Source organism: Sapajus apella, unplaced genomic scaffold (assembly GCF_009761245.1).
Source record: "Sapajus apella isolate SASKATOON/1434 unplaced genomic scaffold, GSC_monkey_1.0 scaffold35, whole genome shotgun sequence".
Classification (NCBI taxonomy): domain Eukaryota; kingdom Metazoa; phylum Chordata; class Mammalia; order Primates; family Cebidae; genus Sapajus; species Sapajus apella.
The window spans coordinates 11280290-11294527 of record NW_022436975.1 but is presented as its reverse complement, the minus strand read 5'-3'; positions in this window follow the sequence as shown (position 1 = coordinate 11294527).

Below are 14238 nucleotides of genomic sequence, written 5' to 3'. Positions count from 1 at the left end.
ACAGATCAGAGTCTATTCGTTTTGACTGCTTTATGTAGAAGCAGCATTTCTCACCCGTGGTTATGTAGCTTTTCCTCTTATCTATCAGAATATTCAGTACGTGGCTATTTTGAAATACGACAAAGTTTAGACTGTTAACTTCTGATTGGCGTGCTCCCGATGCTTGCATAGTTATATAGAACTCTCGTTCTATTACCATGGAAAGATTTAGATCTAGTTTTTCTGTCTCATAAGTTCCAAATGCTGGCAAAAGGAACTGTGGTATACAAGTGGGTTTTCTATAACATTGTTTCTAATATGTTTGTGTTGCACCACTTTGTGAACAAAGGAGCTCAAGTTTGTAATTTGGCTGACAATCAAAGAGGAGTACTTGGTGACAGAAAGTGTCAGATAACCAAGTCTACAGTGTTCTGATCATGTAGGTGGAAACCACTCTTATTTCTTGTCACCAGACAAGATGGAAAGACCAGTGTTGTTTATGGACAAAGTCAAAGTGCAACTTGTGACCTGCAGATGCACGTTTGTTGTGCTCTGTCTTCTGTCATATTGGCATTTGCACATCTCCAGCTTCCATGTGCCCCCATCAGCCTGTGAGAGTGAAATGGTTGCAAAGTGTTTGATATAAGATGGCTTTCATTCAGTCCTGGCAGTTATAGAAATTGGTTTTTTCACTTGGCCAAGTCAGCCCAGACTTCTGGTCTACATGTATGTAACTTTCAGTGTGTGCTAGCTTAATGAGAAGAAGAGGTGAGCTATGCCAACTTGCACAGGGCTGGCTTATGAGTCTTTCATAACATCTGGTGATTTGGCAAGTGTTGACATCATAAAAGTCAGTGTCAGGACCATCTATGGTCTTTGTGGGAGGTATAATGATACTATCCATGGAATCAAACTAAGATCTGATTGCAATATTGCCCTGGTATGTCACTAGAAAAGGTCCAGAAGCATCTCTGTTTTAATTCTGTATTAGTCCTCTTTGTATTGCTGTAAAGGAATACTTGAGACTGTGTAATTTGAAAAAAAAAGGTTAATGTGGATGACTGTACAAGAAGTATCATGCCAGCATCTGCTTCTGGTGTGGGCCTCAAGAAGCTTACAGTTATGGCAGAAGGCAAAGGGGGAACCAGGATGTCACATGGTGAGAGAGGGAGCACGAGAGCGGGGAGGGGGGGCGGGGAGGGGGGACGTGCCAAGCTCTTTTAAAGATCTAGCACTCATGTGAACTAATAAGAATGAGAACTTATACCCAGTGGGATGGCACCAAGCTGTCATAAGGCATCTGCCCCATGACCCAAATATCTTGCACTAGCCTGCACCTCCAACATTGGGGGTTACATTTCAACATCAGATTTAGACAAAACAAATATCCCGACTACATCAAATTCAAAAGGAGAAATTTCTTTCTAGTGATTTAACCTAATCAAAAGTCAGTTCCTGAGCTCCCACAGGGGATTTCCTGTGCTCGGTTGACTCACCAAAAAAAGCAGAAAACATTGCTTCCCTAGTTGTGGATGCCATATCTTATTGCACATCTGTCTTCCAGACTGGATCCACCAGATACTGAGGATGACAGGAATGAAAATGCGTTCAGGTTCTTCTGCATGCTCTACATGTTGACATACCAGCAGTTCTACTGATTAGTTAATATTGCCAGAGTTTGGAAGACAGCAGCAAAAGAATGCCAGGTTTATGTCTGATCTTTTGAAAAAGCAGCAAATGATAAGAGTAAGACACCATTTGAAAGAAGGTCCATGATGGAAGATTAGAGGGAGAATAGGACAGATTCATAATATTTTCAACAAGTTTCCAGTGGGTTATCCATGAATAAGAAGGCTAAAAAGAAAAAGAATATAAAGAAGTCCTTTTAAATTTTCTCTTTAGGAGATAAGTTTATAAAGAAAAGGTGGTGGGGTTAGATAAAAGTGAGTTTTCTTGATCTGTTATTTTGGGAAAATAGCAGCCTACCTTGTGTTACCTTTCACTTTAGGGTCACCTGTAGGCATGGTTTTCCAGTTGCCCCAGTACAGTTTGCCATGGCTCACATGAATCCAGGAGCATTTGATGGAAAATAAGTGCAAGCCGAATGTCAAAAGGAAGTCAATTTTGCCAAGTATATAATCCATCTAATAATTTTTTGCGCTCTTGTGTGTTTATTTTTTCTTTCATGTGGTGGGGCGTTAGTCTGACGACCAATAATATCAGTGAGGAATAAAGGCAGATTAATAAATTGGGTGAGAAGCCGGGCGCAGTGGCTCACGCCTGTAATCCCAGCACTTTGGGAGGCCGAGGCAGGAGGATCACAAGGTCAAGAGATCGAGACCATCCTGGCCAACACGGTGAAACCCCGTCTCTACTAAAAATACAAAAAAATTAGCTGAGCGTGGTGGCATGCGCCTGTGGTCCCAGCTACTCAGGAGGCTAAGGCAGAAGAATCGCTTGAACCCAGGAGGTGAACGTTGCAGTAAGCTAAGATTGAGCCACTGCACTCCAGCTGGGTGACAGAGCAAGACTATGTCTCAAAATAGATAAATAAATAAATTGGGTGAGAAAAGACGGGAGGTATCATTTTGGCCACGTAGTTAGCAGCACTGTCTGCTTACCATTTTCTAGGCATATAGTATCAGTTTCCTTAGCATGGGCTAGGCAATGAACAATAGCAATCTTAGTAGGAAGGCGAATAGTCTGTAATGGTGCATTAATTATGTGCCCATTGGCAATAGGGATATCAGCAGAAGTTAAAATTCCACGGGATTTCCAAATTGTGCCAACTAATTGGCAGGCTTCAAAGGCATATTTGGAGTCAGTGTAAATAGTGGCACTTTTCCTTTTGCCAAAGTGCAAGCTTTAGTGAGAACTATAAGCTTAGCAGCTTGTGCTGACGTTATCGAGGGTAGAGAGCATGCCTGAAGAGTTTCATATGGAGAAACTATATCAAGGCCAGTTATTACATTCACCTTGAAATTTCATTTACAAGAGCTGTCACAAAGAAGTAAGTCTGGGTTGTCTAAAGAGATGTCTATGAGATCCTCTCATGGCTTCAAAGCCATATCTACAGCTGCAAGACAACCTTATGGAATGAAGTGAAGGTCTTCATCAGCAGAGAGAAGTAAGAGGGTAGCTGGATTTTAAGCATCACAGTGGTGTAGTGCCAGCTACTCGGAAGAGTAAAAGGATGGAGGATCGCTTGAGCCCCAGAGTTTGATGCTGCAGTGAGCTATGATCACAACGCTGCACTCCAGCCTATAAGACACAGTGAGAACTCATCTTTAAAAATAAAATAATAAAATAAAATAAAATATATCCCAATAATGTAAGATTATGGAGAGACTGATTAACACGGCTTGCTCAAATGGGGTCTACTATCACATAAAGCGGTGTTACATCTTACAAACTTGCAAGATAACAGACACAGCATGGTAAACATGAGATGAATAGGAGAACTCAGGTAACAGTGCTGGCTTTGTCAACAAGGGCAATAGCTGCTGGTACTGCATGCAGGCATGGGACATGTCTTCTGCTATGGGGTCCAATTGGCATGAAAAAATATGCTACAAGATGGATCTGATAGGCAGGATCTGATAGGATCCTGCCCTGGAAGAGCAATCTCATTATTTTCATGGCAAAAGCTTTATCAAAATTAGGGAAACTGAGAGCAGGGTATGTAAACAATGCTAATTTTAAGGCTTTAAAGAAGTTTAATTCTTCTGAGGTTCAGGGAATGGGCTCTGGAATGATACCTGGGAGAAGGACGCATAATGATTAATCAAGAGCAGCACAATTAGAACCCATTGACGACAATAGCCAGAGACTTCTAAGCGTATGTTTCATCACTTTGGGAGAAGGGATGCACAAAACTGTTTTGGGGTGAGCTTTTGAGTGTCCTGTCCTAAGTAGGTAACGATTGACTGCACTAATTAAAGATTAGATCTGGATATTTCATGACATTGTTCAGCTGGAGTTTTTAGGAGAATGAAGGAGTCAGTAAGGGTACCCTACTAGTCTTGTTGCAGAGCAAAGGATGATCAACCTATGGAAAAAGGATAGGCCTTTGGATAAAGATATAGAGTCAAAATTGGCTTTACGGATTTGAGACAGTACTCACAATATCCCTGAGGTATGTGAACCCATTTTATTTATCCCCTTGGTTTGCAGTAATCCAGGCTGCATCAGCAGGAATTGAGGTAAGGACGGGAACAGAATTAGGCACAAAAGTAGCTTATGGTTCTAAGATCCTGTACAAATTGCTAGATTTGATTGCTATCTGAATCACTTTTTTCTTTCTTTCTTGTCTGATAAAATTGGGTGGGGTGTTACATGGAGAGATAGTAAACATAAGCACTCACTACTGGAAAAGGGAGTCTATTATAGATTCAGTTCCTCACTCTGCATCTCCTGAGAGGAGGTACTAAGCTCCTGAAGGAAAAAATTTTTCCTTTCCAGTAAATGTTAGGCTTGCACCCCGTAGCCGTCCAACTTCATTTGTACATGAAGCCTGCAGACTAGCTGGGACATCTTTTAATATTGTTTTCTCAGAAGAATTTATATTAAGATGGATTTCCATTAGGAAAAGCAGAAAGTTTGAAGTTTGGTCTAAGAACAGAGAAATAAAAACACCTTTCTATTACATGGTGCCATTAAATTTACATAACAAGTATCTACCTAAAAGGTTTGCTGGTGAAGAGTAAGATACTAGAAAGGCATGGTGGTGTTAAGAGGACCTAAGGATATTGAGGTAGTCTGAGATACAGGCAATAAATTAGGTTACCCAGAGACTCCAACAGCATTAATAGAATCAGAAGAGACAGGTAGAGGTCTTTCCTCTTGATCAAACAGTAGAGTAAGTTGCCCCAGTATCAACTTAAAAGCCCAGTTCTGAATCCTCTAAGTTTAATGGTGAGCTCTGGGGTGTGACTGATGATTAGCTGACCCCCTCAATCAATGTGATATTGTCCCATTAGAGGGGAAAAAGGAACCTTCTGAGCATGCTGAGTTTTAAGGAGGGTTTCCTTTTTGGGGGGTGGGGGGGTTCCTTTCTTTTAAGTGCAGGACAATGATTTTTTCCAGTGCCCTGATTTTTTATAACATTTGCAAACATAAGGTGGAATGTTCTATGATTGATGAGAAAAATGGAAATACTTTGTTCTTTTTTCTGAGGACTGCTTTTGTCTCTTTTGTCTTTGTGGAGACTTAACCTGCAAAGCAAAGACCACAGATTTTAACTATTTTAGTTCTCATGTTTTCCTGCAAGTCATTTTCAAAGAACTATGTAGTTGCTTTCATTATAACACTTAGAAGCTGACCAGCCCATCCAAATATAGTGTTCTGGAGTTGCCTTTTTTTTTTAATCAGGAAGTAGATTTCTGACCAAGATAGAAAATTTCTATGCTCTGGTGCCTCAGGATTTAATGCAGTGTGCCTCTGAAAAACATGTAAATTAAATTGCTCAACAAAAGATTTAGGGTGTTCTCCCTCCTTCTTGGTATATAGTTCAACCTTAGACCAATTTACCTGAGGAAGAGACCTGTGATACTGCACCTATTAGGTCCTGAATATTAGCATCAAGCTGAGCCACTTCTTGGCCATCTGTAGGGGGACCAGGAAGAGGTTCTGGCCACCTGTCCCCTCTGTGGGGAGTTTTTCCATGAAGGCCACCTGGCCTGTCTAATAACAGTAGTATAATCACAGACAGAAAGTACACCTCTTAATAGCCAGTCAAGGTCCCCATGAGTAGGATTGTGAATGGCTACTAGCCTCTCCAACTGTTCTCTAAACTTAATAGGATCTTCTGAAGGTGGGAGCAAAAGGGTTTTATAATTCACAAGATCTGCTGCTGTGCAGGTGATGTGAGTTTTTTGTGGTGAGGATCCTGGGTACATGATCGGGGGCACTGTGTAGGGAGGTCTGGAGCTGATGGAGTTTACTCTCACAGCCCCAGGAAGTAAGAGACATCATAAGGCACAGGGAAGCAAGACTGGTGGCACTTTCCCTGACTCTCTAAAGGGCTTAGTTCTTATTTGTCAACTGATCTATGTGACCTGGGCCTTTAGATCAAGCCTGAGTGCTTTATGTAAACCTTACAAAGATGTAGATGTTAAAGTTGGCAGCTGGTTCTCTAAATGATTTTCTGGAGAAATGTGATGTGAAGTAGTTTTAGGGGTTATTAAGCAAGTTTACTGAGGATCTGGGGCTGGATTTTGAAAGGGGATTAGACTAGGAGCTCAGAGATTCAAAAAATCTCTGGAGGATCAGAGTTGGAGAAAAGGAAGGTATCAGTGGGAGGAGGACTTAAACCAGGGTGAGGGTGGATTTTAACTTGCTCTAGGTCAGATTTCTGCTCTTTAATTCTGTCAATATTTGCTAAGGCTAGGCATGATACTATTATGTGTCTTTCAATTTGATTTTACTGTAAATACAAATAAGTCAATTACTTAGAATAAGAGATCTCTAAAATTTTTTTCAAGACTGAAGTCTTTCTAAGTTAAAAAAAAAAAAAGTCCATCATCTGACCATTGATGATTTGAATTTTCTATGGTGTACTTAAAACCAGTATATAAAACAAGACAAGAGTACATAAAACAAGACAAGAGAGAAACCTTACTCATTTTTAATTTCAGGGGCCCACAGCAGCTTGTCTAAACTAACACCACTCTGACAAAAACTCAAACTCCCAGTCTGTGAGCACCAGCTCAAACAATGAGTTTATAGGGGCTTCAGACCCATGTTCTGTCCTGTGGTATGACCAAAGACAAATGACACAAGAAGACAGGGGACAAAGGAAAAAGAAAGACTAGCTCTAGGAGAAAAATGAATCAGATAATATGAATATTCATACCAAAAAGTACACCAAAGTTGCTACATTCAAGACTAGCCGTGCAACTGCTTTTCTCCCATTCATCTTAAATTTAGAAAAGATAAAGAGATAAGTAATAATTTTTACTGCTCCCTAGCCTGGATTCCATAGACAGACATCCAGGGGTCTGACTGATAAATCCTTATTCTTTTCGATGCTTTTCAGGTGCTGGGTTCCCTTGACTGTGGATTCCAGAAAAGAAGGGTGATTCTAGTTTATCCTTACAGTGGCTTACAGTGCCAGAACCGTAGGGACAAAGGGAGAAAGTGTCCCTTTCACCCTCTGAAATTACCCTGAAAATAAACTGACAATAGATAGATTAATAGGAAAGAAATGCATACAAATTAATTTTAGTGTGCATGATGGAGAATCACAGAAGAGTGATTACCCAATAATTCAAGGAGTACAGCTGCTTATACTTTTCTTCATAGGAGAAGGAGGAAAGGGAAAATAGAAGGGGTAGTAAAATAATTGTTAGGGAAAATGAATGCACTCAAGAGATAGAAATTAACTTATAAATGATGCTCTTTGTAATCTGAATAAGCCCAAGAGGCAAACATGGTCTTGTGAAAAAGTCCATCCAGACATGGTGGCATTCTTCAGTCTTCTTTTCCATGAAAGATAAAATTTCAGTACGAAATGAAAGGTAATGGTGTTTTCTTTAGCGGATCTAGTCTTAAGGCAGATAAGGGAATATCAAAGAAAAGCCCCTTAGAGCATCTGCTGACCTTCTAGGGTCTTTAATTTAAAATAATCAGCATGCCAGGGTGTCATATTTTGTGGTGAAATTATCTGGGTTTCTTAATATTTTTGTTTTCTTCTTCACAGAACCTATACCAAGCAGCTCTTGTGAGTGTTAGTAGTTTGTCTTTATCTTTTATAATTTGGGTTATTGGGAATTCCTGATCATTTCTTTAGTTTGGTTTAAAATGTCATCCAAAGACTTTTAATTTGCTATCCATTAGCTGTCAGGTGTGTGTGTGTGTATGTGTGTGTGTGTGTGTGTGTGTGTGTTTAAATTCACAAAGACCCAACAACTATGCTCCCACAACATTTGCTGTCTTTCCAGAATCCTATCTGATCTCCTTCTGTCCCCCATTTTTCTGATTGGTTATTGATATCACCATAAAGTAGGAAAAAACAAATACTTGGTAAATCCACATTATAAAATCATCAAAAGGTGCATCTATCCTTTCATACTGATCTCCCTGCTTTGGTGATGTTGCTTTTACTCTAACTTTGGGTGTGACTCTGTGCATTGCACACTTACCCATAGACACAGACATATATGTACAACACAGGTACTCTAAGACACATGCACATTGTTAAAAGATAAACCAAAACACATTAACATATTAGACACTATTTGAGCAGATAGTGATTCATTAATTGAACAGCTTGAGACTGCAAGTGTTTGAGGCCTCCACTGTGGAATACAACAGAAGAGTTTTATAGCATAAACACATAAGGTAAAGAAAACACGTGATTGGTTAAAATGGAGCAGTAGCCTTACTTGGATCATTCCAGTAGAAAATCCCTGGTTAGAGGTTAGTTGGCAGTTTCTGATTGACTAAGCTTAGGTTTTGGTTTACCATTTACAATGAGTTGAGTTTCTTTTTGCTCACATAGGAACCCACAGGGTTGGAGCCACCTCTGCCTAATGACCTACCAGTTAGTTAATTATTTTAACAATGTAAAGTCACACATACTCACAACCATTCAGGCACACATGCTCATATACACATACACATATAACTACATTTACATACATAAACACACACATACAAACTCATGCATATACACACACATATACAAAAGGAAAATCATATACATGTTATAAAATGCTTCCTAAGTAAATTTATAAAACCATAAATCAAGCATATATTTTTCTGTGAAATCTTTGTCTTTTATTGTCTACAAAAGTCCATACAAAGGAATGACTTATATTAAACATATACTAGTAGCATAAATCCAAGAATAAATAGTTCACATTTTTAAAAAGCTAACCATGTCACTAAAACCTACTTACCATTGAGTTGATCAAATTCAAATAGAAAATTTCAAGGTGTAGACATCACTTCCTATACTGTAGCCAAATCCGTCATCTAACCTCTTAGATTCTTTGGATCATCAAATATTTCCCCTATTTTTGTTTTAAACCAAACAAAATGCAACAAAAGATAAAATATTACTTCTTATGATTTTGAATTGAATTTTCATATGAAATGTACAGAGAAATTTAATCAATGATTATGGTTGGGGATTTAAATTCACTATTGTTCCTTAATTTGCATGAAAAACAAAAACCTTTGTGAATTCTCTCTGAAAAGGTAGTCACATACTTCATTTAAATAGACTTGCATCTTTAGCTTTATTTAACTTAAATAAAGAAACGTTTATGGTCACATAAAATCTGTTCTACAGTTTTATTTCATTGATTTAAGGTTCTTTTTCAAATGCACATAAACTGCCCACACTAGTAATTACCCTAATTTTTAACAATGCAATCACCATTCCATCATTAAAAAGGGATGCAAAGCTTCAGTCCATTAGCAGTTGTTTATAATAGCACATCTCAATTGATTAAACTGCAGATTCTTTTTCTAGGTCTTGTTTTAAAAATTGAACCTAGTCAAGTAAACATAACATTTGGTAATGGTCTTCATAGCAACTGTCAAAATGACTTATTGTTTTTCCAGTCCTACATTCCATTAGAATTAATAATACCTTTGTGTCCTTTATAACACTTATTACTGATACCATGAAGTTCTCTATATTTAATGAGTAGATGTTTCATTATAGTACAAAGTTCTGTAGACAGATGGAAAATTTTTCTAATCTGTTTCTCTTTGCCCCTTGATTGAAGAATTGTAAATATATAATTAACAATTGAAGTAGAAGTAAAAGAAAAAAATATCATCTGTCAAGATTTCTGTTGAAAGACATAGGATGCTTTAAGCTAACAACAGCATGACAAAAGGCAAAAGCATCCTTGTCAATAAAGCAGAAAGTTGCAAATGTTTAAACATTTGATTTGTTTTTTCTTCTTGAAATAATTATAATTATTGTCTTCTGTGAAACAGAAATTAATGAAAGGTTACAAAGCTAAGGTTAAGTCTCATATTGACTCTGCTTATGATTTCTATACTTAATTGCTTCCCAGTATTTACTTCTCAATAATAATGGCGTCACTAGCTTCTAAGAATGAAAGAAAATAGAAAACACACCTATAGTACCTTCTAATTTATAGAAGCGATATTGTCATAATGACAGTACAATGCTAGGAATGCTTAGTCAACAACAGCCAGAATTTTTATTGCTCCTTTGTGTTTACCATTTTAATCTCAGAATTGGGAGAAGCATTATCATGTTTTGATATCTTAAGTTATATTCTTCAATTTTCTATTCATTTTTGATCTCATGATTTTTGATAAATGTCTATCTTTTATTTCATAAGACCTACACTTTTTCAGCAGATTGTAAAATACAAGACAATATGTATCACCCGTGAGTATATCTGAGGTTGTTCCCTATTCCCAGAGAAAAACGTTCAGATATTTTGAAATGTGCAAAAATATCATAGAGATTTGACAATGAGAAATGCAACTAATTCCAGTTTTAAATATTATTTCATTATAGTTTTTAATTTTGTAAGTGTATATTATATAAAATAAATATATATTAATAATAATATTAATTATTTTATACACTATTTGAAGTCTTCCAATGAAGTAAATAACTTCTGTCACCTGTTTCCTCTGTTTATGGTTAGAAAAAGAAAAATATCTCCGTAACAAAAAACAGATTAATAAGAGAAAAACATACATATTTACTTATTTATTTTTTTATTTTTACTGCTATGTCCCCCATTCCCCAAACAATGCCTTGCAAATAGCTTTATGAAGTCCCTACTTGCTGCTTTTTTATAGAAGGGACTCAGGATCGGCCCACACTTCTTGCGCTGACACCTGTAACCTGAAACTTAAAACCCATTATTCCAGAAAGCAATGTGACCAGTGACTGTTAACACCCCAGGCTACTCCACACACTTTACCCATCCCATCGATGAATGTTGGCGTTATTGGTACAGTTCTTAAGTCCTAAGAACTTATAAGGCTGGAATAAGGAAGAAAAAGAAGCAAGAGAATGACTTGAGGGTTGGGATTTCAGGACCAACTTAAGACTAAAACTAAGGGACTACGGTATCTGATTTGGCCAGGAGCTCTTGTCTTCTTATCCCTTGTTTCCAAGTCTACAGCTTGGGCTTCAAGTGGTTTGTGACTTGTTCCCCTAGGAGCACTCTGGGAATTTCTGCTCCTGGAAGACAGTCTCCATGACAGATTCCCACTGCATGCTGCCAGGCTCCTTGGCATCATAGCTGCAGTTCTTTATCCTGCTTTCAGATCTCTTCCTGATCTGGTCTATCTTACAATCATCCCAGCTCAGGTGATGGGACGATTAAAATAATGAGACTGGCCTCTACCATCGATTCCTAATCCCCAGTACCCTGAACTCTAATGTTATCTTTGGGTTTTCTTCCTTATGGCACTCCACAGAGGACTGCCAGCTTCCCAAAGTCTCTATCCCCATATGAACTCATTTCAGTTAGGTAGCTAGGAACACAGGGAGAGCATGTGACTAATTCACACTAAGGTGTGAATGGCTGCTAGCATAATAACATTGCAAGAAGTATTTGCTTTTTGTAAAAGAGGACTTATTCACCCAAATGGGTGTCTGGTGGAATATCTGGGAATATAACAATGGAGTAATAAATTCCAGATTCCTCTTCCCTAAATCAGGCTGGTTTTCTTTTTTTTCTTTTCTTTTCTTTTTTTTTTTAGGGAAAAAAGAAAGAAAGAAAAAAAGAAAGAAAAAGAGAAGAGAAAAACATACATATTTATTTAATATGTTTTATGTGACACAGGAGCCTTCATAAACAAATGAAAACCTGAAGAAGCAGTTAACCCAGTGCATTTTTAGACTAGGGTTAATGAAGACCAGAAAGGATAGGATAAAGGTGTATTAGCAAGGTGTAAGCTGGGGAAACCTTGGTAAGACCTGTTCATTCAGTTTCTGTTTAGTGTCTCTCTGTTTTGGAGATAGGCTTCTTTTCTCTGAGTCTATGGAGGGGACCTCTCACATAAGCATCTTATGGCCTGTTTCAGGGCAAAGTCAGAGAGTCCTTTTTATATCTGCTATTTTTCAAATTTATTCAGCTTAAAATATTCAATATGCTGAGACGACATATTTTAGGATAGAATGTTCTGAATCCTGTCAATGGTTTAAGAATAAAATGTTTAATTGTGATTGGCTTATGCTTTCATTTCCCATATTAAAATGTAAATTCTTTCTTATTTTGAAGAGACAAGAAAATTCTGCATTTCTTCTCTTCACTTTATAGTACTATCAATGTCTAAGTGTCTGATAGAGTTAGGACTTTTATTTGCATATACTGTGAGATAGGGATCCAATTTTACTTTTCTTTACATAGTGAGCCACTTTCCCCTGCAACTTTTGTTAAATAATCCATTATTCTGTTAAAGCAAATTCAATATGACCTGAGAAGGACTGCTTACTTCTATATATGAGTCCTTGTAGAGGAATTGTAACCCAGATTAATATGTAGACAAGATTGAGAACCTAATTTGGAAATGTGCCCCTTTAACAGTCATGGGTCTTGGCCAATCTGAGCAGCCATACTTCAACCACTCATGCACTGTTAAGTGATTAAACTGTGCTCAAATAAGGCAAACGCTGAGCTGTAACCAACCCAGTTGTTCCTGTTCCTCACTTCCTGTTTCTGTATGTCATTTCCCTTTTTTTTTGGTCTCTAAATCTTCTTCCACCATGTGACTGTGCTGGAGTCTCTCTGAATCTGCTGTGATTCTGGGAGCTGCCCAATTCATGAATCATTCATTGCTCAGTTTTACATCTTTAAATTTAATTTGGCTGAAGTTTTTCTTTTCACAAACCCCAGTGTCAGTCTCCTGTAATTTGCAATGTCACCTCCTTTATTTGCTAAGTTTCCATGAATACATAACTCTGTATCAGGGCTTTTTCTCCTGTTCTGTGACTATTGGCTTATTCATCTACCTATACATTATTTCATTACTATGATTTATCATAGGCCATATACCATAGTAGGATGCTTCTCTCTAGTTTACATTTACTTTTTAAAATACTGTTCTAAATAATTGCGAATTTACTTTTTAAAATATTGTTCTAAATAATTGTGAATTTTTTATATTAAAGTTAATATTTTTAAAGCTTCTTCCCAAAGTATTGATATGAATTGTCTTAAACTTGATAATTAATTTTGAGGGTGATGGGAATTGATATCTTTTCAATATTAATATTAAGTTATTCTGGTCAAGAATATAATATTTTAACATCCTTTATCTACATATTCTTTTGTTATTAAATAGAATTTCAACATGTTTGTTTTTTCCTTTTTTGTTGAGATTTAATTTATATCTTCCCTTCTAAATTTTATTTCCACTTATTCTTGGTGAAATTGAGACAAACAAATTTGTGAGGTGATCTTGTATTTGGCCATCTTACTGATGTCTCCTTCAGTTGTGAAAGAGTCAGAAACTATGTAGGACTGAAGAGTGAAAATCAACTTTGACTGAAAAAGCAAAACACAACCCTGCTATTAATCAGGATGGGAAGACAGACACAGATAAAGTCAGAGGCAAATTTAACAACCCTGTATCTTCCAGGGTCATGCTGCAGTTGTAAAATGCCATAAAGACACTACTTTGAGTGATCACTGCTTTCTCTCCAATGAATTCCCAGATCTGCTTGCTTACTTCATTAATTATAGGAGATATTCAATTATTTAGTCACTCTCTCCACAAGACAGCAGCCAATCCCTGGTTAATCTCTGTGTCTTCGAGTCTCTCCTTAAAAACAGCAACCAATCTTTTTCGTGCTTTCCTAAGACCCTCCTCAGAATTCTTCAGAGGGAACCCAAGCCTAGTAAAAGATGAGTTTCTTCTCCCTCTTGTTTCATTAACATTTCATCTTCCTCTGGAATTTCTTCCTTGCATGCAAGCAGAAAAAAAAAGCAGTTTTATTAGACTGCAGGTCAATTAGCTTTAACAAATTGTAGTCACTCCTTTGATCATTCTATTGGGGTTCTGTGAAGATGCTGGAATATTCTTCAAAATTGTCTCGTGCCTCTCAGCAAATTTCTTTTCCAAATGCGCTGACCAGTTGGTAAATATTACAATGCTGAACCAAAGCAAAGATACTGAGCATTCTCACCTAGCTCCCTATCTTAAAAGGGTAATGGTAAGAAACCTGATCTCATTTCCTATCTTAAAAGAACAGTAGTAAGAAACCCCCTTTCTGGCTCTTGTCTTAAAGGCTATAAAATATCAGTG